This window comes from Cottoperca gobio, chromosome 6, assembly GCF_900634415.1.
Source record: "Cottoperca gobio chromosome 6, fCotGob3.1, whole genome shotgun sequence".
Classification (NCBI taxonomy): Eukaryota; Metazoa; Chordata; class Actinopteri; order Perciformes; family Bovichtidae; genus Cottoperca; species Cottoperca gobio.
Window position 1 is genome coordinate 11686026 of NC_041360.1, and position 27426 is coordinate 11713451.

At 41.1% G+C, this 27426-nt stretch overlaps 1 protein-coding gene across 3 annotated transcripts in view; it reads left to right on the forward strand.

The window, feature by feature from the left end:
- The first annotated feature begins 1065 nt into the window (after positions 1–1065).
- lrrc4ca (leucine rich repeat containing 4C, genome duplicate a) overlaps positions 1066–27426 on the forward strand; it is a 67317-nt gene continuing 40956 nt past the window's right edge. For 2 of the 3 annotated variants that reach the window (XM_029434417.1, XM_029434418.1), the window contains exons 1-2: positions 1066–1157; positions 5799–5936. The gene's annotated coding sequence lies outside the window, so the exon portion shown is untranslated. Of the gene's footprint in view, positions 1158–5798; positions 5937–13010; positions 13807–27426 lie in introns of those variants that run through there. The other variant, XM_029434419.1, reaches the window with a different exon arrangement.

The window sequence follows — 27426 nt, forward strand, 5'->3', positions numbered from 1 at the left end:
AGTAATACCCCCTGATCTCTCATACTGTATTTTGTGGTTTCAATAAGGTGTTGTTGCTGTTGGCTATTACATGTTATTCCGACTGCTAACCCAATTATAATAAACCATGCAAACTCAGATCAAGTGGAAATTGGGTTACTGTAAACCATGAAAAGGATTTAAATTATTAAAATACTTACCTTTTAATCTGGTTGATTTCAGTAATTTGGTTACTATAATGATTGTCAAGCATGCATGTGTTGTTGTGATGTTTTGGTACAAGATGGATGTTTTCTGGCTTTTATAGTATAGCAAATAGGCCAGACATGAAGAAAAACATGTTCAACAGTTATTTTATTATCTCAAAGCTAATATTATACTTTTTAGACGTTGACACCATTTTGCTACTGTTCTGTAATTTATCATAATATATCCATGATGTAAAATGTCAGGATGTCTATGCATCAAGATACAAGTAAACTGTATTATGGAACAACCGTATCACAGGGGTTGCACTTCATTCTCTAGTTTACAGAATATTATCAGCAGCGCACAGTTTGGGAACTTGAGTTAGCATAGATACTCTTCTGCATGTCAGCCAGTAGTGAGTCTGGGAGGGATTATGGCAAAGGGCAAAGCATAAATTGCTGGCAGAGAGTTTGGAGAAAAAGCTTATCACTGGTGTCTATGGGCTTTTGAACAATGCAATCCACACAGGGTCAGTCTGAGCTCCTCCACCTGGTCTAAATATAGAGCCGAAACTGGCCTCCAGTATGTGGTTGAGTTGTTTTTTTCTGTGATTTATATTGGCTCTGTATGATTCTGTCTATATCTGTCTTTTTCTTTGTTACTTTGTATTCTCTTTTCTCTTTCGCTGTCTCTCTGTGCCTTGTTCAAACAGGCAAAATTGTCACACACAGTCTGCTCCAGTACTTTCTACCTCAGCCCGGTACCTTTCCACACCCCGCCTCCTTCTCACCTCACCAGCCAGCCACTCCCACCTCATCACCTCACCTTGGGCTCAGGCTGCTGCCAATTAATCAAGCCCTTATTTAAGTCTCTACTCTACCTGTCTCCAAACTACCCGCCTCGTCAAATCCCCGGATTACCCACCAGCCTTCTGTCCCCGACCTCGAGCTCGGTTTCCTCATCTCTGAACCTGGGTTACTTATGTCTGAGTAAGACCCTCTGCTATGTGAAATTATCATTTTGCATTAGGTCTCTGCATGTGTCCTGGGATTTCTTGTACCTGCCTGTTCTGGTAAATAAACCTGTGTATCTACAATTTCTGGTTTCCTGTGTGTTGCATTTGGGTCCTTACACTCTCCGTGACAGTACAATCTGGCCCTCGTGGACCCAGGAGCAAGTGATGGCTACGTTAGTTGCCCAGGTTCAATGAGATCTGCAACTAGTCCTGGGCCTCCTCCAGCTCCGCTGCTGCCAGTTTCAGCTCCAGGACCAGCCTCAGATGGGGGCCCCGGATACTGAGGGCTGCAACCCGTTCATTACAAACTGTTCTCTTCAACACCTTCAATTCAGAGGGGCGTAAGGTGGCTTTCGTCATCACGCATCTGGTCCGATTGACTTTCGGACCAGAGCTCACCAGAGTGGAATTCTGCGGCTCAATATGACGCTTACCTGCTAGGGCTAGCGGATTATCTTAAAGATGAAGTGGTATCTTTTGAGTTACCATCCTCGCTAGATGGATTAATCGAACTCACTTCCAGACTGGATCGGTGGATCCAGGTGAGGAGGCGAGAGACGACAGCAACCACTAGGTCACTTCACATCCGGCTGGCAGCGAGGACCTGCGGCGCCCACCAGTTTCGATGCTGAGCCATTGCCTGAACTCATGCAGGTGGGGTGCACTAGCCTCACCTCAGAGGAACGTGAGCACCATAGACGAAGGAACTTCTGTCTATACTGCGCCCAGGGTGGCCATTCCAGATGCCCAGCAAAAGACCCGGCTCACCAGTAATGGGGAACATACAGGTGAGCCGAACCCAAAGACTCTTCCCCAACCAAAGACCCCTGTGTCACGTTCGACTGCTGTTGACTGACGGGTCCCATGCCCTCGCTACGTTCATTGACTCCGGGGCTGATGTTAGCCTCATGGACGAGGACCTCGCCTTGCAGCTGGGGATTGACCGGGTTTCTCTGCCGGACCCCGTTCCGGCCAGTTCCCTGGATGGCCACCTCCTGGGGACCGTCACTCACCAGACCATGCCTGTTAGGATGCTACTGTCCGGCAACCACCACGAGACCATCCAGTTTCACCTTCTACGGTCTCTTCATCTTCCGTTGATTCTGGGCTACCCCTGGCTCCGCCACCACAACCCCAACATTGACTGGGTGACAGGGGCCATTCTGGGGTGGAGCCCTGCCTGCCACAAGGTGTGCCTGAAGCAAGCCGCCGCTCCGCAGCAGTCAGTCTGCTCCAGTCCTGCTCCGGATTTATCGGGTGTGCGGGTTGAATACCATGACTTCCAGGAGGAATTCAGCAAGGCCCGGGCCACGTCTCTGCCCCCGCACCGTCCATATGGTCGCCTGTATTCCTTGTCGGCACCCGAGAGGGAGGCCATGGAAAGTTACAGTAATAATTCTCTGGCTGCCGGGATTATCCGTCCCTCGACCTCACCGGCAGGGGTGGGATTCTTCTTTGTGGAAAAGAAGGACAAGACTCTAAGGCCGTGTATTGATTGCAGAGGCCTCAATGACATCATGGTAAAGAACAGATATCCTCTTCCCCTCATCTCCTCCGCTTTTGAGTTATTGCAGGGGGTTACCATCTTTACGAAGTTGGACCTTCGCAATGCCTACCACTTAGTTTGGATCCGGGAGGGAGACGAGTGGAAGACTGCTTTTAACACCGCCTCTGGACATTATGAATACCTGGTGATGCCGTTCGGCCTCTCAAACGCCCCTGCGGTATTCCAGGCATTGGTAAATGATGTTCTTAGAGACATGTTGAACAAGCAGGTGTTCGTATACCTCGACAACATCTTGATCTACTCCCGTACCAAGGGGGAACATGTGCATCACGTCCAGGCCATCCTTCAACGTCTGCTTGAGAACTCGCTGTTTGTAAAGACCGAGAAATGTGAGTTCCAAACCACCTTTGTCTCATTTCTGGGATACATCGTGGGACGGAGGAGCATGCAGATGGACCCTGCCAAAGTCTCCGTGGTCACCTGCTGGCCGGTTCCTGACTCGCGTAAGCAGTTACAGCGGTTCCTGGTGGGCCACCCTGGAGAAGGACACTCGTGGGTTCGTCAATGCATGTCCCATTTGTAGTCAGCACAAGCCGTCTCACCAAGCTCCTGCCGGCCTTCTGCAACCTCTACCAGTGCCCCATCGTCCCTGGTCCCACATCTCTCTAGACTTTGTAACCGGCCTGCCTATGTCCAACGGTCATACCACCATCCTGACTATAGTTGACTGGTTCAGAAAGATGGTGTATCTACAATTCCTGGTTTCCTGTGTGTTGCATTTGGGTCCTTACACTCCCCAAGACAAAAATACCATAATTCACTAACTTGCCATATTAGATAGACACAGCCACTTCTAAGCAATCCAATACACCAGCCCTGTAATATATTCTATAGTAATTAAGCTTTGTATAATTAGTTGTTTTGTGACTGTCAAATACTGTGGGAGTACAAGTGCTGAGTGCTGAAATGCAATAATGCGTTTTGTAATTTAAATGTATGTGAAACTTCACTCTAAAAGCCAGTAAACTTTGATGCAAAGAAAGACTGAAGAACAGTAGACTGCAATTAAGACTGATAGAAAGTTGCAGGTCACATAAAGCCGCCCAAAGTTTTGCTTTGCACTCTGACTATGCGTGGTTTATCCTCACTTCCCACTTGTGAATCATTTTTTGGGCACAGAATCTTGTTTGTCCACCCCAGTTTTCTTCCTAATTCAAAGAAAAATACAATATTTTAATAACTGTTTTTGTATTTATACTGCAAGTGGCAGAGATCGTGTGTTTGCTTTTTTTTGTTGTTTTTTGCCATCAGCTTTCTCTGATGCAGTGGAGCAGCTTGTGAGCTGAAGCTAACAGAGAAATGCCTTAAAGCATTTCATAGGGAACACTATACAAAATGCCGACCACATTTCTGGACGCAGCCGTTAAGTATTGACTCCAGTTCATCATATTGATTGTCCATTTGCAGAAGTAATGTATACTCGGAGTGAAAGGCACACTCATCTGAAATACTGGATCGCATGTGTGTTTTGATTAAGTGTGGACGTGTATTGCAGGACGCTTTGAATATATTGGTCTGAAAAGGATATCACTAAAATATTTTTTCCTCGTACCCGTCTAGCCTGAGATTAAAAATTGTTTTGATGACAGAACAATAACGGATCAGTGTAATTGAATTTTATTGTAATGTGAGGAGACGATTGATTGCACGTGTGTGAGAGAGGGTGTACTAGGCTTTAACTTCTGACTTTTGTTCAAAGTGAAAAACTAATAATGCAACAAAACCTTTTTTCTTTGGTTGTGACGTGCATTAATGCTGCTAACGCATAACATATCACTCATGCTGTAGCATAAAGAATATGCTCAAAATCCTAATTAAAGGAGATAATCAAGTGTGTGTATATATAGTCAGTATCATAAAGGGATAGTAATACTGTATCCAAACACAATTACTGAATTTTCTACAAATCATTTGCAATGACAATCAGAAACCTGTCTTCCGAAAACAATTACTCCACATACTGGAACTTTTAAAGGGTTTGATTACACAAGCTTTTTACATAAGTACAATCTGTCGTACTAATTCCAAACCAAATCTATTACTGATGCAGATTGACTAGAATTACTTAGCAGGTACCAACCGATTTGTCAGATTTATTCAAATGGTTAAAAAGGTTAAAACGTAATCATGGTGTGACCATTTAGTAACGCCAAGAGCAGAGGTGGTGAATTACTTTCCAGTCATCCAATGTAGTTAATGGTCACAGTTTGTCATACCATGTCACGTCTGGCTCTATATTCTATTCCTCATCTTGCTAATCTCTTTAAAATAGTGTTAGCTTGCCCATTAGACATTACCACAAGCGGCTCTTATGAATGTCATCATTTACCAGTCATTGATTCTTATTGTCTGTAGTTAACCAGACTGTAAAATGACCTTTCTAGGAGAAAGATAATTAAGGTAATCAGGAATGAACCTAATGGTGTTCAATTATTTCCAACCTTTCAAGGTGATACCTTTCAGTGGCCAAATAAAGCTCTGACTGAACTCTTTATCCCCCCTTAAAGTTGCATATTGCTTCTCCATGTCTATAAGGGTATGATTTCAGACGTTCTTCCTTTACTTTAAGTCCCCCTGCTTTGCATTTATAAGTCCTATATGCATATAGCTACATTATAGAGTGTTATAAAGCGTGCATTAAATGTTCATACACTGCTAAATAAGGGGACTAAAAGTAAAGTGTTACCAACCTGATGCCATTTAAGGACATACAGCATGATCAATTGTGTTTCGGTAATATCAAGGAGTGCATGTGTGAATCGTATCACACAGCAAAAGTGAAGCCGCTGCAAAAGTCCCATGTTCTTTTCTATCCATAACTCATCATGAGCTCTCATGTACCCACGCATTTTATCGTTTTTTGTGATACTAGCCTGAAGAGACACTTACTTTGAAAGCTAATCAACCTCCAATCCACTAAAAGTGAGCCGTGTGTGTTTGTAGCAAAATGCAAAAACAACCAAATGAAATGTACAGTCCCTGATAATGTTTCTTATTAATTATGTGGCCATTTACTCTGTTTCCCTCTGTTTATCTGCCCCATGGCAGGCAGGATGTGAACGGATGGCCCACTTGATCCCCTATGTGTCTGAGCAGGAACACAACCACACGGAGGATTAGAGAGAGAGAGGATCGGCCATCACATCCAGATGATGCAAATCTGCTCCCTGCTTCACATGTGAATAGGTACACCATTGTCTAGAGCACTGCTTGTTTTGCATGAACAGAGACACAGCCAAGGAGATAAACAAGCTGAAACTGAGGTTACACCAAGTCTAAATCTGCCATGATACAGGATTACAAGGTTTATGTCATGCTTAAAGCTCTATCCTCTGATTGTCAGTGAAGATTTCCTCAGTAGCAAACTTAGTAAGCCTTTAAATGGTTGTGCATTAATAGACAATTCTTGCAGGAATATGGGAGTTGTGAAAATATACAGCATACTCATACTGACCTATTAGCAGGAAGGACGAGACACATGTTGAACTGTGTGTGGGCTCATGGCTGCAGCTCAGAATGGGTTCGTTGTGGTGAAACTTCCTGATTCTACAGTGCATGTATTTTATTCAACCAGCATTACATGAAATAAACACTCGCCCATTTCAAAACCTGTACCTATGTACGTTATGTATATGCATAGTATGATTCTGTGGGCTTTTGTTAACCTGCACAGATAAAAAGAAAAGCCAGTCATGCTTGACTTGACGCATCTAAATTTGTAAATGTGACATATTTAAGGCATTCTTGTCAGTTGTCCGTTTCTCCAACTACTTGGATGTGATATTTCACATAAAAAACAATATATGAACGTACAGAGAGCGCTCTACATTTTGAGAAGAGGACATTAAAAATATTCATTGGGGGATATAAAAAGTGCAATGACTGATTGAGGAAACTGCTAATGACTAATAAATTCAAGCTTAATTCCTGGAATAAAAGCGTTCGGGATGGCTCCGGCTTCAGCATGATAATCTCTCAAGTCCTCAATACTTCTTAATTTACAGTAAATGGCACGAGAGGATGTTTCTAAGCAATGTGCATTTCATTATGGGAGGAATGTGCAGCTTCTGGCACATGTTTCATGTTTCATCTTCAGGTTTGTGTCTTCCTCTTTTCTAAAAAAACTCAGAGATCTAAAGTTCTACAACTATCAGATTTGGTGGGTAATCTTGTCACCAAGACTGTACAGTTTACTGTATAGACAATTGGTCCAATTCTGTGATAAAAAATCATTCTTGGCCAATACATTCTGAAATGTAATGTCTTTAATTGTCTATTTTGTCTTTTATATAAATATATTTGGTGTTTTGGACACATCTTTATGGAAATACCCTTACAGGATGTGAGATTGTATCATTATAGAACATGGTGCTAAAGTGAAGTGAAATATAACTACCAAGCTTTTTTGAGCGACAAACCTTAAGATACACATTCTGGATGGACCCTAAATTGTACCAAACCGCATTTCATCATGCACTGTAGCACCCATATCTTTTTTTTTTTCCCATATCGCCTCCCTCTTCATCAAATTATACACAGTATATTTCAACTGCCTACATCATCTTTGCATCACAAAATGTTGGTACTGGCACTTAGTCATGACCCACAAAAGAAGTTGCACACGGCCTGAAAGGAATACATAATTTCTTAATGCCCACACATTTTAGCAACTAAATGCATTAAAGTTTATCAGAACACATTTGATCAAGCGGTACTTTACATATGGGCAAAATGTGGCAAAGCTTCAATGTCAATATATCTTGCATCATCTGCAGTCACAGAACTTCCTCTGAAATGTGTTCTTACATTGAAGAATGGGGCTCTTCCAAAACCATGTATCAAACTTTTATTTTCACTGTCGACTTGCTTTATGTCTCCTTTCCCTTTTTTGAGGAATGAGGCTGCAGGTGGGTCAACATGGTCAAAACTGCACATTTTACCAGCGAAACTATCAATAAAAGTAATCGTACTTACTGACTGTAAATTCCTCTAATTAAAACTGGAGGAAATTGGTTGCTAGTTTTTGTCTGTGAATTAGAATAAAGCTTATCTGCTTATCTTAGTCAGCTTACCCTTAATCATTCACAGCTTCACTCGAAAATATTTCTTTAGAGATATGTTTTATATCCAGAGATTTGAGAATAATATGACTAATATTTTTTTAAATATTTGTTTTAGGTTGAATATTTCAAAGGATTGAATGTTGATTGTTTGGTTTTTTCAATGTTTTGCTGCTGTGTGCTCACTCTGAGATATGATACAAGCTGACATATTTATTTACTTAGTGAAATTGCTATTCTGTTGTATTGAACTGAGGCTCATTGAAATTTTAAATACACCACTCAACAACACTGGCGCAGTGGGTGAGGGCTTATTTTGCCAATGTGTACCTTACTCATTGGAAGTTTGCTTGAATGGATAAACAAGACTGCCACTGTGAGGTGGTGCTCAGTTTTTTTGGCAAAAATACGAAGAAACCATTATTACCCCACCATTATTGGCGTTACCAATAATGGTAACGCCTTATAATAGTGTATTATCAAAATGTGATAAATGACCAAGCAATGAGTGAGGAATGAATCAGGAACGCCCTGATAATTGATAAATTGTTAGTGAGTAGTCCCTGAAATAATAATTTCAAGACAATATAGCCGATAATGATGAGTTATAGTGAACAGACTGGTGGATAAATGAATCATTAGGTAAAGATTAGTTCATAAGTATCCAGCAGAGCCAGCGAATGAGATGCACAAACTAATAATAACTCATTCTCATTCTTTACTTATTACTTAATCATTAGTTAGTATTTTTGTGCAGCTTCAAGTAAAGTGGTAGATCATTTTGAATAGTTACTATGTAGTCCCTCAATACTTCATGATTATCTGACCATTACATACTCTTCTTGTGCCCCTAAAGTAAAGTGTCATCATATAAAACTAACAAGGACATACTGAGTTTTTACTGATGAAATAGAAATAAATAAATAATAGAAATACTTAGTGTATAATGAAAAAAACTCTAAAGGGAAATGTGCTTAACAGATGAGCAAGGCATCCAGTCGGAAATGATACCATGTGTGCTTGGATTGTTAACTGTTGCTTATCTCCTTTAACATGTGAACTCAAAGTAGTATTATTATGCACCATGATATGATAAGTAATATCGTGATTATATAATGATCATCAACTGATTCATCCTTGAGGGAGTGTGGGCCGTCTCATCTCTTGATACTGCTTTGGTCTGCAGCCAATATCCAGTAACTAAGCCAGTCATCCGGTCTCCTTTACCATTTTATTATGCAGTTGAAGCAGTTTAGAAAGTGTTATTAGGGTGAAGCATGCTTTGAATTATTTTAATTTACCCCACACACAGGGGTGAATCAAGAACCCGAGCCAAAAGTGGCCTAGAATGGAAACTAAGAAGTCATTCTTCAATCTCTAGCCCTATGAGCCAAAATGAAGCCTTGGATAAGGAGTACAGTTGGAGATTAGTGTGGATCAAAGTGAAGATTAAATGGGATGGCAAACACATTGATCACCTAATTATCAGGTCCGTGAAATGTGATGAATTGCTTTAAATCTCACAGACATTGTCACAAAAGTGTTTGTGGAAGTTCTCTCGTTGACTCTAAATCAAGTCTGTGGTTGTGATACAGTATATAATGCCCAGCGAGTACAGTGGAAACAGGGAAAAGCAGAGAGGGATATCAAACAGTAGACGGAGAAAGACAAGCTTCCTACGCCACACAACCTAAGGTGGCACTAAGACTGATGAAGCAGAATAGAAAGGAACGACGTGCGACACATTCTCTGGCCCACAGATTCGCTTCTGCAACTTACCTCTCACAACACACCTGACTACATTATTGCATTGCCTCTGAGCCCGGAAGGATATCAGTAGTGATGTCTCATACCCTCCAAAACAACATCCTGAATAATGAATGCCTGATCTCAAAATAAATAACACACATTATTAATGTATTGAGAGCCTCCTTTTTAAAAGGGGCAGCTGTAGGTGTCACAGATCCCCCTTTATTACCCAGTTTCTGATTTTAATCTTTTTATGTGAAGACATAAGGCAGTGGCAAGGGTATTGTAATGTGAGTTTTTTTAACACAATAACAATGTCATTATAAAAACAACAAACCCCAATTTGACAATAGTAGATCAGAGCAAGTAGCTGATATTGTACATCCTATGCAAATCCTGTATAACATGGCATCACTGTCATCACTATGATAAAACTTGCATTACATGGAGCTTTGTGCTTATGTTCTTAACTCCTCATGTTTGGACAAACCTACGCTATGTGTGAATGTCTCTTCGTGTTTTAATCTGTCAGCTAAAACGGAATCTTGGCAGAGCAAATAGCAACGCTGAGTAGCCTTGACTTAAGTGTAGTATGTATATTCCTTTTGATCACTGGATGAGACCTACATGGCATGCCCAACATGATTATTACAGTATCTAATTGCATCCCAACACATGTATTATTCAGGCCCTGACAACATAATACTCTCAGGGAAAGAAAAATATCTGTGTGCCTTAAGCCGCATCTGAATGGCACCTTACTGCTTTTTCCTCCCTTCTGTCAAAACACCAGCTTTTTTCGGGGTGGTTTCCGCAAAGTGTGGATAAAGAACATGGTGTAAAAAAAATGATAATTTAAAAGCCTATACCACCGCTGCGTCTGTAATTCACATTTAATGTCAAGCAATCTTAATTTTTACAAGGTTGCTGAAAGCATAACCAACAATCTATACTGAAGCATTCCCATAAGTAAGGTTTTTTACCCGTCCTTGCCTCTCCAAGAATAACAGTTCCCGTGAGTCTCATATGTGTCTTGCCCTCTCAGGGAACAAGGTCACAGTGTTTACAATGGCAGCACAACAGATCTTTAACGTTCTCCAATGACAGAGTGATCTTTATTACTGGGATGTTTCAATAGGACTCACATCAGCAAAAGCATAAATTCCTGTGTCATGTCAGCTGAAAGGATGTTGAATAATGCGTTTTACAATTAACGCATTAATGTAGTGTTAAAGATCATGGATTCCGGCAATAATATCTCAGTATCCCAGAGCTTCACTTTGAAGAAGCAAGTGTTTCTACCAGCAAAGACTCAAAAGGTCTCAAAAGCTATATAAATCAAGATAAAGCGTATGGCCTCGAGTGATGGTTCCCACACAGCAAATAAGGCCTAAAGTAGAAAGGAGCGGTCACCAGAGAGCAACAAGTGTTGATGAAAAGTAAAAGCTTTAAATCAAAACCATTAGGCAAGGCTGGCATATGGCAACATGACATGCATAATGGGAGAGCGCTCTCAAAAGTGACCTCAGCAGTTACATGTGAATGACATGAAAATGCTGTAGATTTAAACAAAAACTCTGCTCCACTATCATGAAGAGTAAAGTGGGTTTGCACGGTATTTGGTTTCAATTGCTCGCTTGGCCAGAGCGGAGGAAAATGTGAGGCGAGAAGAATGGATTGAAAAAAATTGAGTTATTTAATGATGTCTCCTTCGACTAGAAAGCAAGAGGGCGGTGCTCCTTACTACCAAATGCAGAGACGCAGACTGGCAGGTCGACAGTTATGAAGACAGATGAAGGATGCAATGCCTTCAGCACAGAGGGAAATGAGATCAGCTGTTGACAGGGCGATGGACAGATCCCTGGTCTGGCATCCAAATGTTTTCTCACATTAACTATGATCTGTGAATACATCCTCTTCCCAGATGAGACATTTTCTCACTCTCCCCTCTGCAAATCCATCCTTATTTTTATTTTTTTACATTACACATGTTGTATAATATGACTGAGTCGAGCAGAATATGTGCCGTACAGCAGGTTGCCTGAGATAAACGTTTCACAAGCAATAATCTTTCTGAAGACCTGAAATCTCCTGTGTCAGCCGCCGTGCTAAAAATCTGCAACGTGCATTTCATAATTCATAACACACAGCCAGCATTTATAAATGGGGTCTAAAGTGCTGAAGCCTGAGAAAGATTATAAGACACATTAAACTGTCTTCTGGATTGTCAGACTTGTCAGAGTACTTCCCTCATGTGCTTCACATTCATTCCATCCTGGTGCTGTGTGGTTTCTGTTATCTTCACCATAAACGATTATGTAGGCCTATTCCTCCTATTGTACCCTGAAGCGTTTTAAAATACAAATAGATATAGTATTTATAATCCTATATAAACAAAACGCAGTATGTCATGGGATAGCCACAATCAGCCTGAGGCCACTATTGTACAGAAAAACCGGCAAGGGGAGTCGGTAGGTGGCAGTCGTGTCACATTTGCAAGAGCCACATGGGAGAAATAACTCTCTCTCTCTCTCTCTCCTTTCTAGCCCCCTGTCTATCCAAACCTCTCTCTCGCTTGCTGTTTTACACACAAATGGGTGAGCGCTCAAACAATAATTTGCATGTGTTTGCCCCTATTAAAACCGGCCAATGCATGAGAAGGAGAAAGATCAAAAATCAATGTATTAATCTTGGGGTGAGATTTGGCGCACGGGCTGCCTGCAGTAGGAGCCCTAGAAGTTCAAACAGAGCGATATGAAGACTAAAAGAGAGGGGCAACAATATTCCCTGCCCTCACCGCTACAGTCCTGCGGCTGACAGCGGCGCCGAACAGTCTCACTTGGAGAGAACAGCTTTTCAGTGGGAGGTAACCTACATGATGCCCCACTCGTGCACTTATCAATTCAGTGTCCGTCTGTGCTGCTGCGCCGTGCGTTTTATTGGGGTACGTAAATGCCGAGCGCACTGAGGTACTGTAAAGTGCAGCGATGGATGCACTCTGTGTGCGCGTATTGGAACGGGCTGATTTGTGATCACATTTGAAGCAGTTTAAAACACACTGCAGTGGACAGACAAGAAGACGGAGCTTGGACGAGCAGCACTCTGTGGATAATAACCCCTGAGTCATTTCTTACCCCCGTGTGTCACATCAATGGATAGGCGAGGCTTGAATTGCCGAAATGCATTCATAGATGGAACGAGGTCGCAGAAGTGATGACTGCCTTTGATGAACTATAACTCCCGTCCAGAAAAGGGTGAAAGCTCGGCGCGGAAAATATGTAAGAATTCAGCCTTTGGTGTACAACGAAGGCTCCTCACACTTTAAGCATACATTTCTGATGGGGTTTTAAAGGCTTCTTGAGGATACCTGATGGATTTTTCTTCTTCTTTCGATGTTGCATCCCAGATCAACGCATTCTTTCTCTCGAAAATGGAAAACAGAGCAATCTGAAGAGAAGAGAGAGATATTGTGTAATCTCGACAACTTTAGCAATTCTCCAATGCAGTGGATACCTATTCACTCACTAAACTGCCGGACTTCTTTCATCGATATAACCAGGAGGGAAAATAAAAAATAAGCATCTTGAAATCCGCACTGGGTTGTGAGGTGAAATCTAATCAGATCCAGCAGGGCTGATGACTAAGAAGTAATAGGGACTTGAAGAAAAGTTACGTTTGAAAACGACAGCGAGCTGGACGTTAGAATAACCTTTGCCCCTCAATGTATGGATGATTGTCTGTCATACAGTCAAATGACGGGCTTGTCGGGATGTATCTACCTGGAAATTAACCGCACGAGGATCTCCGTCCTCTCCATGTTGTCGAGAGCTTACTTTTTTAACATTTAATTTAGATCAGAACTGTGTTACTTCACATTTACCTAACTGATTATTTGGAGAAAACCACAGTGGGCATCGTTTTACACCGGGAGAGTAGTTTAAAGAATGGCACTTGTGGGTGCCTCAGTGCTGTTTGCGGTCTGAAAAGAAAAACAGGAAATATCCGATGCATTAACATCACTGTGAGAGTTAATAACGTGTTCGTCCAGACTGATGTGTGGATTACATACCACGTCGTTGTGAGAGTGGGAACACAATGTGTCTGACAAGAGAATATCGCCACGGATTCTGCGAAATCGCTTGAGAATTGCGGATGTCTTTTCAATGCAGTTTTTGTGGAGGGAGCGGGAGAGGGACCATTCTCCATCTAAGCAGAGATCCTGCAGACCTCGGCGTCTTCGTGAACAAGTAAGTTAGTGTTTGTGGTGTAAAAAAAAAAGATATTGATTGCCTCACTCATCCTTATAACATAACTACTCCCTCAGTCTGCTCTTCCTATTGGATGTACACATGTGATAATTGTTCTTCTTTTCATAGCTGCAGTAAGAGGAACCAAATCCGGACACATTATTACCAAAGCTTTACCCTCACTGATACTGCGGCCTCTAACTAAAATATATCGTATCATGCGCTGATTTGGAGGGTAAGGAAAAGATGCGCGCGCTCGCGTGGGTATGCTTGCGTTTCACTGCGCGCTCTTGGAGTTGAGTGCGCGAGCATCGAGCTTAGATGTCATGAACAGTAAAAAAAAAAAAAGATTTAGTATTTGTAAAAGACAGGGAAGTAAATGCGCGTAACATGCTGAATGAGCACAAGGCAATCCACCCATCTACATATCCATCCATCCAATCGACACCTGCATGCTCTAAACCTACATTCAGTATCTGGATATCTGCCATATTTAGCACGGGTATTTTTATGCTATAGTGACCGTTGGGAAATAATTCATGGTGTATATAAAATATGTAGTATTTGAATTTAAAATTCCAGGGTTGCATCTCTGGAGTCTCTTACTTATGCCTAACTCGTCAAACTGATTCCTGTTTTTCCCTTCTTCTTCATCTTCTTCTTCATCTTCTTCATCTTCTTCTTCTTCTTCTTCGCATGGTTTACACAGAAGGCGCTTGTCCTTCTTACGTGATGCTGAAATTTAATTATGCCGTCTTCGCTCTGCCTCTGCTCAGCTGGAGAAGACATGGCTGTTGTAGTTCATGCCTTGAAAATCTGAGCCACTAGTCTGAATATAATCCATTCCCAGTATGCAACGAAGCAACAGATGACACATTTGAAGCTTAATGCCTGTGCTATACAAGAAGTTAACAAGCATGTTGCTAGAGCAAGTCTAAATAAATACAAAGGCTACTCATAATCTTCTCCAATTATCTGTCTGTCTGCCTGTCTGTCTGTCTGTCTGTCTGTGTATCTATCTATATACCCTCACCTGCTTCCCTGAGTTAAGGATTAAGAGTATTTCAGGTTGATAAATCCACTGAAGAAAGATTAGTACAAACACATGCGTATATATTTTTCACATCAGTGCTTTTGAACTCTGTAGCAGGTGATCATAAAAATAGATGTATGTCATGTTGCTGATAAACCAGTGTTGGTGGTAAAAGCATAAATAGAGGTGGCTGTCACTCCTCAGACAAAGAATGAATTGCATCTCTCACCTGTGAAAGTGAGAAACATGGCGGACATTATTCACCCACTGAAAGAAAAACCCTCCGTATGATAGAGTGACATCACCTTGGGGAGACAAATTAGACTTCTGATTTTATGTTTTGGCCCTGTCAGAGGCTTTAGCATGATAAATTCCCCCTACATATTCCAAAGATTGCAGTTGTTTGTTGGCAACTGGTGTAGAATGATTCATAGTAATACGTAGAAAGACTGTTCCTCCTCCCCATTTAACACTTCTCAAACCTTCTCATCTCAATGGAGATTTTCTTGGAGATGTATGTGGGCTGTAGGTTTGGGATGTCACAGGCTATATAAAGATCCAGCCAGCATACTGTAAGGAGAAAATTACTTTAAAGCGGACTGATTCACAGGGAAACTAAGTTTGTTTGTTTTACTATGCTAGAGTGACAACAGCTGTATCCCCAGTGTGTCCCTATTAGTCCTTCTAAGCAGTGGGAAATAGCCTTAGAGCAGGTGCAGCACTGGGACCGAGGGACTTCTTGCTGCTCACACAAAGCCAGTCCTCATCTGATAATGTTGCCACTATAGGTACCTGTTTAATGTCCATTTTCTTCAACCATTGTTGTCTGACATATCTATTGAAAATCATTCCAAGCACCCATGTCAGAAAATTAATGAACTTGTCAGCTGGAAAAGGGCAAGACTGCAATGAGGTGCCAGAGTCTCGTGAAGCGACAGACAGTATACCCATGTTCCCTACCCACACTCCCTTTGTCATTTTTCCCCTCCTCAGCCGGTGACTCAGTTCAGATCAGGGCCAGCACTTTGTGCCATATAATAAAACGTTAATTTCTCAAATCGGATTAATCTCTGTAAAGCCCAGCTTAGGACACCATTAGCATTAATTTCTTCACTGCTGGGGACTTGTATCAATAATGGAGCTACCCCTACATTTTTCATCTTCTCTCTGTATAAAATCTCTCAGGGGGTTTCATTCAATGAGAGAAGGGAACCGTTACAGCGATCTGTTATCTACTCTCTTGTCTTTTGTGTTGGAGACAAGCAGTGCAATGTAGGGGGTCTGAAGTGGTAGGCCAAATAGAAGCTGGAAGCCCTAATGGTAAAAGAAAGCTTTTACTGTTTGTAGATGAAGCTGACAGCATCCACATATTGGATTACAGACTCCGAATTCAGAGCCCAAACTGTGTATATTGGCATTCCATATAATAAGTATTTGTTCACTTCCTACAATAGCCCGCAGATCATATTTCTATTGTAATTAGCTAAGGTTAATGTACACATGAATGTGTCCTTATCACCAGGGATGATTGAAATCCATTGAACATTCTCAGTGACGCCAGGTTTAAGCACTGTGGCAAATGTTTCAAATCTAGCTCACTGATAAAGTTATATAAAAACAATAAAGACCTGTCCAACTATTATCCATCTTATGACAATCCACATAATTATCACAAATTAGTCCTTGTCAGCACTCAGTGGAGAACATTTGTATGGATTTTGAGGTCAGGGCAGAAGCAGTAGTGATACGAGTTGAAGCTTTTGCAAAGTACATCACCGCTGATGATTGCTGCTTTTTTTACACAAGGTCAGTCTCGTGGTAATTAATCATGCATATTTTCAAAGGTAGGCAGGAAGGGATTCACTTTACAGGAATTGAAGTTTGGAAGATACTGTCATAAGCCAGCAAGTGAGTAAGCTCTCCCGTGATGGTCACTGACACGTTGTTTCAGGTCTGCATCCCAGACAGCTGTTGTGAATGTGATAAAAATAAATAAAAAAACACCTCCATTTCTTTAAAACTGTGCTGCTGGTAGGTGACGAATGCACTGTTTTGAAGAGAGTGTTGTGATCGGATAGGTTTGCTGTAAAAAAATTAATAAAGTAGCAATTTGTCACTGCAAGCTCACTGACACAATATCATCCCCATATAATCTTTATAGAGGACAATGGGAGTTGTTTCCATCCTGCTATACCACTTTTGACGATCATCTGAACTTGAGACTGTATGTTGTTCATGCTTGTATAATATAATCAACCAGACACAATCAAGCATCTTGGGCGCAGCACACGTACACAGACAGACGTGAACGGTATGTGCAGTAGTCCCACTCATTAGTCATCCTCTCCAGCATGTCTGCTTGAATGTTCTGTCCAGGGTAAGAACAGCTGAGCAGGGGGACGGCCGCAGCACATTCCGGCAGTCGATGGATTAATCAATTGGTGTTCCAGCTCAGCCCATCCATCTCAGGGAATAATCTGGGAGACATCATAAAAGTGCCATTCTGTCATTCTAGAGGCCAGGGAGCATTGCTTCTTTTTTTCTGTCTCTTCCTCCACTGCCACTCTTACAGTAGGAGCAGAATTGGATTAAATGGGATATAGATATTTGTGTTCAGCATGGCAACATTGTGAGGTGTTTGCTTGTGTTCTTGGCTATTTAGAAATCACAGCTTAACATATTGTTTTGGTGCTGTGACTCGGGGCTAAAAGGGAATTCTTGCAACTCCATCGCTATCTTCCCGTTTCTTCCCTTCCTTTCGTGAAATTCAGCGAGGAGCACTGACCTGAATTCAGGGTGCATCATTACTCACCACTTGCCTTACATCACCCACCTAGTCAGTCGTGATGATGGTGTCTTTCGATTTAGTAATCCCCACCTTCCTCTCTGCTGTCAGTCTCTCTTTTCTTGACCTCGCTGGAATGTCACATGGTGCTAAAATGAGAGCGACAACACCCGAGGTAGGACTGATGCGACAGCTCCGTTAATAACAGCTTGCATGAGAACAGTGCAAATACTCACAACTGTTCTCTCTCTCTCTTTCTTTCTCATACACAAATGAACATAATTCTGTTCATACAGTATTCACCACAGAGGAGTCATTCTTCCTGCCTCCAGGGCACCTGGGCAGCGTCTGTTTAAAGTGATACTGGCCCCAGCCACCACATTAAATCCTGCTGCTAAATTAAAAGGTTAAATGGGCTGCGGAAGGGTGGCGAGCTATCTCTCACTGCCCTCCTTTATTGTCCAGGTTGTGCCTTATGGAGGTAAAATAAGTCCTCCTGAGAAAAAAAAGCAAAGGACAATAAAAAAGAAAATTGAAGGCAGGTTAGGAAAAGAGAACGCTGTCTCAGGCGCTGTCTTCTCAATCTTTTCTTGTTGACTTTAGAGTGAGCTGAGCATGATCAGTGCTTGGTGCTCTAAACACTCAAAGTTAAAAATATTTGAACTGCAGAGATGCCCTTCAAACTGATTTTTAGTGGTCGCATAGCAACAGAGTCATGCCTAGCGTATCCCCAGGCAGCTTATGAGCTGCTAGCTAAAATAGATGTTGTCAATTGACACCAGCCTTCAGTGATCAAACCAGGAAGAATCTGATGGCTTGTTTTACTTTCAGTCAACTGAAAATGATATTGCTTCTATGTTCTAGTATCTAGGTTCAATAATGTGAATTTTCTTAACATGCAGCCTGTGTCCTGTCAATCAAATGAGTCACTTGCTCAGTCTGAGAGGGGTTATTGAAGACAAATAAAGGCTGTGTTAAAGAAGACATTAGCATGTGCATGTGCATGTGCGCACAAGTGCTTAGCTTTTAACTTAAAGTGTTGTTGTTTTGTTATTTAAATGAAAAGAAAATACCCTGTAGCTGTAATGGATGCTTGTCCTGATATTGCTGATGGGCTTCCCCCAGTGGAGAGGACGCTTTTCTTTCATACAGTGTTTTGTCCATAACAAATTGCTAGTTTTATCTGCAGGGGTAGTTGCAAAGATTTTGTACTTGGCTCCCCAACAAAGCAAAACATGGCATGTCTCTATACATTTTGCCATACAGTTTCCTCAGGTGAAATCATCTAAAACTTGGAAATAGTTTGTACTGAATGGCAAAAAAATAATAAATGAAAAAAATAAATGAAAAATTCAGCTGCCCTTTGTGAACACTTTACAATAGCTGTAATTTTAAAAGCCAAAGCACTTCAGTAGCCTTCATCAGGGTTTGACCCTGAGCTTGGCTGGACGAACACCAGCAAGAGTCGCATCATGCTGTGACTACTGAACAGGCGGCTGCATATTCATTGGTTAAGAGAAGAAAAAGACATTACTTCCCCATGGGTGTATGTTGTTTTAAAATGAAATCTAATATGTGTTGCTTTGATAAAGAGACAAAGAGAAATGTTTATAGATGGGTACACAATTGAATTAAATCTACATGTGTACATGAAATGTCCCATAATCCAAAGTGTTGTATGGTCAGGAACGCAATTATCAAAAACAGAGAGCTCAAAATGAATCCTATCTTTTCTGTAGATTTTCCCTATAGTTGTGTGTGTGAGTGCATGTGTGTGCCCTTTTAAACCGGTGCCTTCTGCAGACCCAAGGATGCAGAATGAGTGTCTGTGATCTGGACATCTGGGTCGAGCTTTGCCGTCTGTCTCCCAGATCTGCTTTTTAACTCATGAACCCAATCAGGCTGGAAATCACATGGTTGCTCAGCTCAGCATTGCGGCAGGAATCTGGTCATCAGTCAAACCCCACATACAACACAGCATGGTCACACCCCAGCTTTCATTCACGCATTCACAGACTGTTGAGCGATACAGGAAATGCATCTTTCATCATTCTGAGAAAAAAAAAAAAAAGCGTTCGTCCATGACCACAGATTCAGGGACACACCATTGCGCTAAATCACAAAGATGCACACCTACTGTTGAATATTTAACTCACACAAAAATCGTACTCACACTCATGAGCACATGTGTGTGCATAGTGTGTGTGTTTATCTGAGTGTGTATCTGTTGTGTGTGTGTGTGTGTGTGTGTGTGTGTAAGTATCTTTCTATATTTTTGTCTTGCATACCCACTCGCACACTCACCCTGTTAGTCTCTGACCTTAATGTGTCACTCATCCTTGCACCTGCATGTAGGCAAGCCTGCCCTACGATGATAGTTTTGATCTGACAAGGATAGACTTACACTTGATTTAATCCAAGTTGTCTCTATGGAGTGTGCTGAGGTACCAGTCTGTTTCACTGCTCAAGTCAAGGCCTTGTGTCAGTGGCTGTCAGTCCGCTCCTCTGCTGCATGTGTAAGAGGGGAAAACAAATGCTTTGAGTTTTGAAAACGCTAGCTGCAGAAAGGCCTAGATGAATAAAGGGACCTCATTCATGCCCGGCTAATGGGTAATCTCCCTTATACATAACAAGAATTAATCCTAAACAGATGCCACCTCATATAACGAAAGTCTTTCACGTGTTTACAAAAAGGCAGCTTGTGCGAAATCAAGATAAAGAAAAACAACACAAAAAAAAGCTTTATTTTCATATTAATGACAATTTGATTTTAAAGTTTGCTTCCTGGCAATACAGGCCAGTATGACTATAAACAAAACAAAAACAACATTATTAAGTAAAGTTTACAAATTTTCACATGCGTTGTCCTTGTCTTGTTATAATCTTTGGATTTAAGAGGGGACATGTTTGTTGAAAATCTACTTCATATCTTTCACTGCAAAAATACCTGTATCAACATGTCATTTTGTCTTTGAGTTCCAAATGCCTTGTTTTCTAATATTATGTCAGTAAGGCAAGATTAGGTCAAATAGTTTCCAATAGAAAATAATTTCTAGATTGCAACGCTAGCATCAATCAATCACACTTGATTCTACAAGAGTCTTGAAAAAAGCTGCTTGTGCTTTTTAAAAGGAAGTATGTTTGAATGTTTTAGCATTTCATGTTGGACACACAGATGGAACAGCGGCCAAGCATTCGTCAACATGGCAGAGACATAATTAAATTTTCAGCAGTGAATCCTCCAGCTTGGTCATGATTTGTTTTTGCCATTGCTTGTGTGTGGGAAGCCGGGGAGGGATCATGCAGTTGTCGCTGACCTTTATTAGGGTGACTGCACAAAGGAGGGTTAGATCTGGTGGAGGTGTTTTGTGGTGGCTGGATTTTTATATTTGTAATTTTTTCGTACCCGAGAACAAAGATTGTTTGCTCGATGGCTTGCTGTCTGTGGTGTGTCATTGCACAAATGAGGCAGATTCCACAACATTACATAATATTTGATGGTTTATAGTAATAATAATAATAATAATAATAATAATAATAATAATAATACATTTCATTTAGATAGTGCTTTTCAAGGTACATAGTACATGATTTCATGCAATGTGGGGAGTCAGTTGATCAGGTATACTATTTTTTCTTTTTTTTTCTTTTGGCATATCCGCCTTTATCGCACAGATAAAGAATATGGTGGCTGACTGGAAATTGTGAGGGGTATGCCATGAAACAAAGGTCCCGTGGTCAGAAATGAACCTGGGACGTTGCAGTCACTGTACGTGCCAGGCTCAGGAACTATTCAGCAGCCAAGGCGTTGCAAGAATTCAATTTTGATGTTATTGAGTGAATATTCTCAAGCACCGGAGACGTCTTATTTAGTCGAGCTTTCTGTGGAAGAGTCCTTGATATTTCTTGTATGTGATTGTGTGGTTTGATAATTTGCTGATCTGGAGTCTGTCGCAGTGATATAGTGATTATGTATAATAACAGGGGAACATTCCAGGCTCTATGTTCACTGCTAATTGGGCTCCAGTGTAACTACTGTGTCATATTAATGACCCAGATCCAGCTCATTGTAATATTCATGAGTTGTAAAGATTCTCTTTTCTCTGTGGGACTGCATGGTGCAGAGGTTTATGTGGGTGTAAGAACTATGGAGTGTGTCTGTTGATGTGGATGCACACATGGGTGTAGGGAACAAAGGTTGATCACTGTGTACAGCTCTTCTTCAATTTATCCATTTGTGTTCTTGAAAAGCAGTTACAGTGATTGCAGACTGGTTTCTTTTCCCAATGCCATTGATATAAAAAAGGTGTGTGGTGATTTAAATCTGCATCTGATCTGCAGACAAGAGTTGTAGGCTAATGTTACGTTGACAAAGAGATGAGGCAAAACAGACTTGAAGCCAGGTGGTCTATGTTAATTCAGCCGTTTCAAAAGCAAATCCAGAAGGAGCTGTTTTGCAGAGGATGACAAAGCCCTTTGGGAGACATGTGTTTTTTTGTTAGGGCAGTGTGGACAGGTTAAAAGGGTCTTCTGTGCCTGATGAAACAGGTGGGACCCCTACAGCTACTGGCACACAATCCTTCCTCTCCCTCTACCTCGTCCTCTTCCCACCGGTGTGCTCTGCATTTGCATGACACTAATCTGAGCATAAAAGAGAGTCAGATTCTTTCTGTATTCATTAGCTTCATCTGTAGGTGTTTCTTTATTGTATAAAGGCCCTATCATGTCCTGGCCATAATACTGCATATTTATCTGCTCTAAGGCACAACTCTGCTGTGCTATTTCTTTTTGGGATGCTTGATTTTGAATGTGGATGTGGAGTTTTGTAGTAAAAAGAGGTCATATGAATGTGAGGTGTCCCTTACGGCTACGAAGGCTACTTCAGTATGGAGGCAGAACGGAAACAAGTTCTTCCTATTGTAGTCAGGACAAGATCACAATGGACATGACGGGTTGACTGATAATAAAGGACAAGGTCTTTTGAAGGACAAACACATCCTGATTGTGGGATGTATAAGTCAGGAACCGCTGCCTCACCATTTCCTTATCGCTGTGTATATTGAGAACAATCAGTCACAAGAAAAGAAAATTCACCTCTGCTCTGTGGGACTAATTTGAATTCTTATTTTTGTTTCATTTCAGTGTTCAGTTTTGAAAAATGAACCTTAATGGCACATTGTGCTTCCTTGTACAGAGTAAAATGATGCATTAAAAAAATAGCGGGTATTCAGGCTGGCTTCTGTCTTCTATGGACAAATTAGATTTTAATGAAGAATGAAAGTGGCTCTGTGAAGTCTCTGGCATAATGTCAAATCTAGCACAGTAACTTTTTTTCCGGGATGAGGCAATCATTAGAGCCAGTTAAGGATGGCAGCTATCAATCTGTAAATGAGCTGTATATGTCATATAAATTATACTGCACGTGTGGGAAGCACACCCATAAATGTCAAAAATGCAAATGGACTTAAATAGATGGTTGGGCAAACAGGGAAAGAGTAGGATGGAGGAGGGGTTTTTTTGTCAACCCAAAAAGCTAGGATCCTCTATTGTCTCATTTAACATGACAATGGTGGATTTCATCAATGTGAGGGAAAAGAGATTCACTGACTTAGAGAATATCTAGTGTTCTCTGTGGTGGAAAAGGGGAACAAATCTTCAGAAGACCGTTCTACCATTTTTGTACTCATTTGTTCCAACATCAAAGGATCAGCTGCATCGTGATTACAGCCTCTGTGAAGTGGACCCTAATCCAAATTAATTGATGGAGCAATGCTGGAACATGCTAACAAGAACTCTATTGTTTTATATGCTTCAATGAGAAAGTTCAGCATCAATTTTTGAAGTGGAATGACATTTTACATACACTTTTTCCCACCGACTATTACCACAGGATTTTGTATTTTTGTATTCTATTTTTTTAAATATCAAACACAACCCTTGTGGCCTTTGGCTCATGTACACTTTCATTTCTGGAAAGTGTCACCTTGGCAAAAAGGTCCTATTAATAATACAGCACTCACACGATAGGAGACACATGTTGTGCATCAATAGCACTATGAGTCTGCGATCCTCGCGACTGAAAAAACCCAGCATAAAAGCTTTGCTGGCTAAGAATGTTAGTTCCATTCAAATCTGCACCCTAAGTGTCATGACTCTGGATTTGTGTGGTTTCCCGCCATCATCAGTGTCTGCCCCACCCCTGATTGTTTCCACCTGTTCCCACTCACCTCTTGTATAAATTGTCCTGTCTCCCCTTGTCATGTGTTAGTTCGTCTGGTCATATGCCAGTGTGCCAAGAAGTGTGTTTTTCCAGTGAAGTTTGTTTATCCTCCTAGTGAGCGCTTTGAGTTAATATTCTGTTTTTGTTACACTTTACATTTGTGTCTGGAGTCGTGTGTTTGAGTCTTCCTTCCCTATGTCTGAAGTGTAACACTACGTGGCCTATACATATGAGTTTATATACATTTGTATTACATCAGTAACCTACTGTTAGTCAAATGATTGAATTAACAACAAATCTTGAGGCTGTGGCCCTGGAGGTGCTGCGGCTCTAGCTTAAGTTTGCTAATATTGTTTGTGACGGCTTTAGTAGTTAAACAACCACTAGAATTAAATTGAAGAAGGGTGTGTTTGATGTTTATTTTTAAAACTTCATTTGAAAAGGAAGTATACACATACTACAACCATTCATACATTCTAAGAAAGTTTGTTCTTGCTCCAGCACACAACATTCCTGTTTCGAGGTTATGAGAACTTGCCGTTGTTCCCACATTACACCTTTTCTTGCATCCAACATTCAAGAGAAACTATAAGGTCCTGTTGATTACAAATAAGACATTTGCCCCAAGTTACCTTTCTGATCTCCTTCCTCATTCTATTCTCGACCACTGCCATCCATAATCCTCTCACCCTCTGGAATCATCTTCCCCAATCTATTGGATATTCTGAATTGTTGGACTTGGAAAACCTTTCTATAGATCTCACCCCTTTTATATGTTTTTGTTTGTTCGTGGTTGGTCTGTCTGTCATTGTTTTGTGTTTTTAATTGTAATCTTTTTTTACTTATTACATTTCTATTTTTCGTGTGTGTGAAGCACTTTGTAACTGTGTGTTTTAAACAGTGCTATATAAATAAAGATGTACTTACTTACCTAACATCATTCAGACCAACTTGAAACGATCTTTGAAGCAGAATAGTGTATTGTTAGACCACTTTCTGCATTAAGAATGAAGGTGCGTTAATTTCATCTGAGAGTGCAAATGCACTCCAATTCACCTTTGAGCAACCGGGTTAGCATATTGTATATTTGCACTGAATGGATGCAAGAGTTGAATTTGCTACTTCAAAGAGCAAATACACTTCATGACCTGTTACCCATTTTCATCATTATCTATATGTATTTGATTGTGAAATGTATCACCCAGTTTAACGCCTCTCACATTGAAAATGGGTAACAGGCCAAGAAGAGTGCTGTGTGCTCCAAGCATCCTGTACACAGATTGTGGTTGCTGTGGCTTTTGGTATGTCAGACCTGCTCATGAACTCAGACAGCAAGTTCATGTCCACTTGCCAGATTTGTACTAACCTGCTGTCGTGTGTGACATTGCAGTCCCACTTTCTCTGTAACTGTGTCTTTGGCTGTCATTGAGCTTAGCAGGATTGTGAAATCATCTCTCTTTCTCCCTGACAAATCAAGGAAGTGTCTGGAATAATGATGCTCCTGCTTGCAGAAAACTAGCATTTTGAATGATAGTTTGATTGCAGTTTCTAGAATGCTAGATGGAGAAGCCACCGTACCCCAGATGTTACCAATAGTTTGTCTTTGAATAACTTCAAGGTGCAGGATGAGAAAAATACAGAGGACAAATAAGGAAAGCTTAAGGGAGTGTGTTAAAATGGAGGATTACACTTTGACATACCATGGAGGGATCCCCCCCCCCTTTTCAGTACAGCTGAGGTCCAATGTAATTTACCATATTTTAAGCTCAATGCCCAGAGGCTGTTACAGGATTTAAAGACCTTAAGAAATATGCTAGACAACATGTGCTTATAAATATAAAAGTTATTACAAAGTGTACGAGAAAAAGACAAATAATATCTTGGCTAGATATACATACATGAGAGTAGCAGAATTACATATACATCTATTATCTCAATTAGTAAAGGTAAATGAGGCTGTGTATTGGGAAACATTAACTAACTGCAGAGTAACAAGTGGGAAAGCAAATGACCTATAACATCAATTACAAATGAAAGCTCTAATTTATGTTTGTCGTTTTTTACTTTTGAAATAGGCAACAAGTACCACTACTTTATTTTATAAAGTTTATTAGTTTAAATAGTAGTTTGTTTATTCATTATGAGTAATAAGGATCTTTGCATATGGCATTATTCAGATTCTATGTTTTACATACTGTAAGCTGTGGTGACCAGCATCTTCTGGTGGCAGTTGACAACATTTTGATGTGCAGGGAAAAGAAAAGTCAGGGGAAAATCTGATCAATCATCTTCTCTTAGGAAATCTGGATCCATTGTTGGTGAAAATCGGTATACAAATTGAAAACAAGTGTCCTCCTCTCCCATCTCCACTGTCCTGCTTCACAGTTTTCTCTTTCATTAATTTCAGTGTGATTTATGCAAAGTAATTGGTTTAAAGAACTTGTTTATCCACATCCTCCACATTTCCCAGCTCATGTGATGCAGAATCTGCTAACCTGTGTGCCTTCAATCACTCAGCCATTCCAGGGGAGCGACAATACCTCGGCTGATTTCAGCTCTACTGTTCCCTCGGTGATGGGAACACTAAAGACGGCTGGCTGCTGGAGCATCGCACAAACAAGGCAGGCTTGCCGGGAGCAAAGCTCCTCCAGAAAGCAAGCACATCAGCGCTATTGTTAGCACATAGCGGGAGATTAGCCCTGATGGCTGTATGCGAGCTAGCAGGCTTGGCTGGTGTTCTGTGCCTGAATGCTAACCCTGCCAACCCCTCCTGCCACTGCCACCATGTCACAATTAGCCAGAATAGTGGCAGACATGATTGCTCGCCCTGGTGGCAATGCAGTCAATCCATCTCTAATCACTGTGATATCATCACTTTGGAGATCATTATCAGCATCATGAATACTGCACTTTTCACCTAGTAGATGGCATACTTTGCCGCAATCAGGAGATACATTTTCTATTTCTGAGGACAGGAATACAGCATAAAGGGAACTATGTGCTGTATTTTCCAGAGCAATATAGAAACCTAAGTGCATACCCTAAATGTCAGAGCCTGATTGCATTAACATTTTAGCCACAAACAGGAACACTGCAGCACCAAACGGCATGCAGTCGGCGTCTATTATTCTCAGTATGTACCTGTTTTCCTGCACACATGATGTACCTTCATCCTCACAAACACACGCAGCGTATTTCAGTGCCTCTGACTGATTACTGTGTATGATTAATTAGCAGACAGATTGCTAAACGGTGGTGAACATGGTTTGATGTGCAGAGGTAAAGAGTAAACTCTCCATGGAATACAATAATGTCCTCTTTGCCCTCCTCTCTCTCTCTCTCTCTTTACCTCTCATCCTTCTTTTCCATCTATTTCTTACTGTCTTTCTATATTAAGCTCTTCTGGGTTAATCATTCCTAGAGGACGACAGCACCACAGTGCCGCAAAAGAGCGACACGCAGATGTGTGCATTTGGGTTCTTGTGCACCCACTTCCAGTGATTACAGACCCTTTTAATGGAGAGCCATAGATCTTACAGCCACGCTGACTTTAGTGCTATACACTTCAAAAGAAGTGAAGGG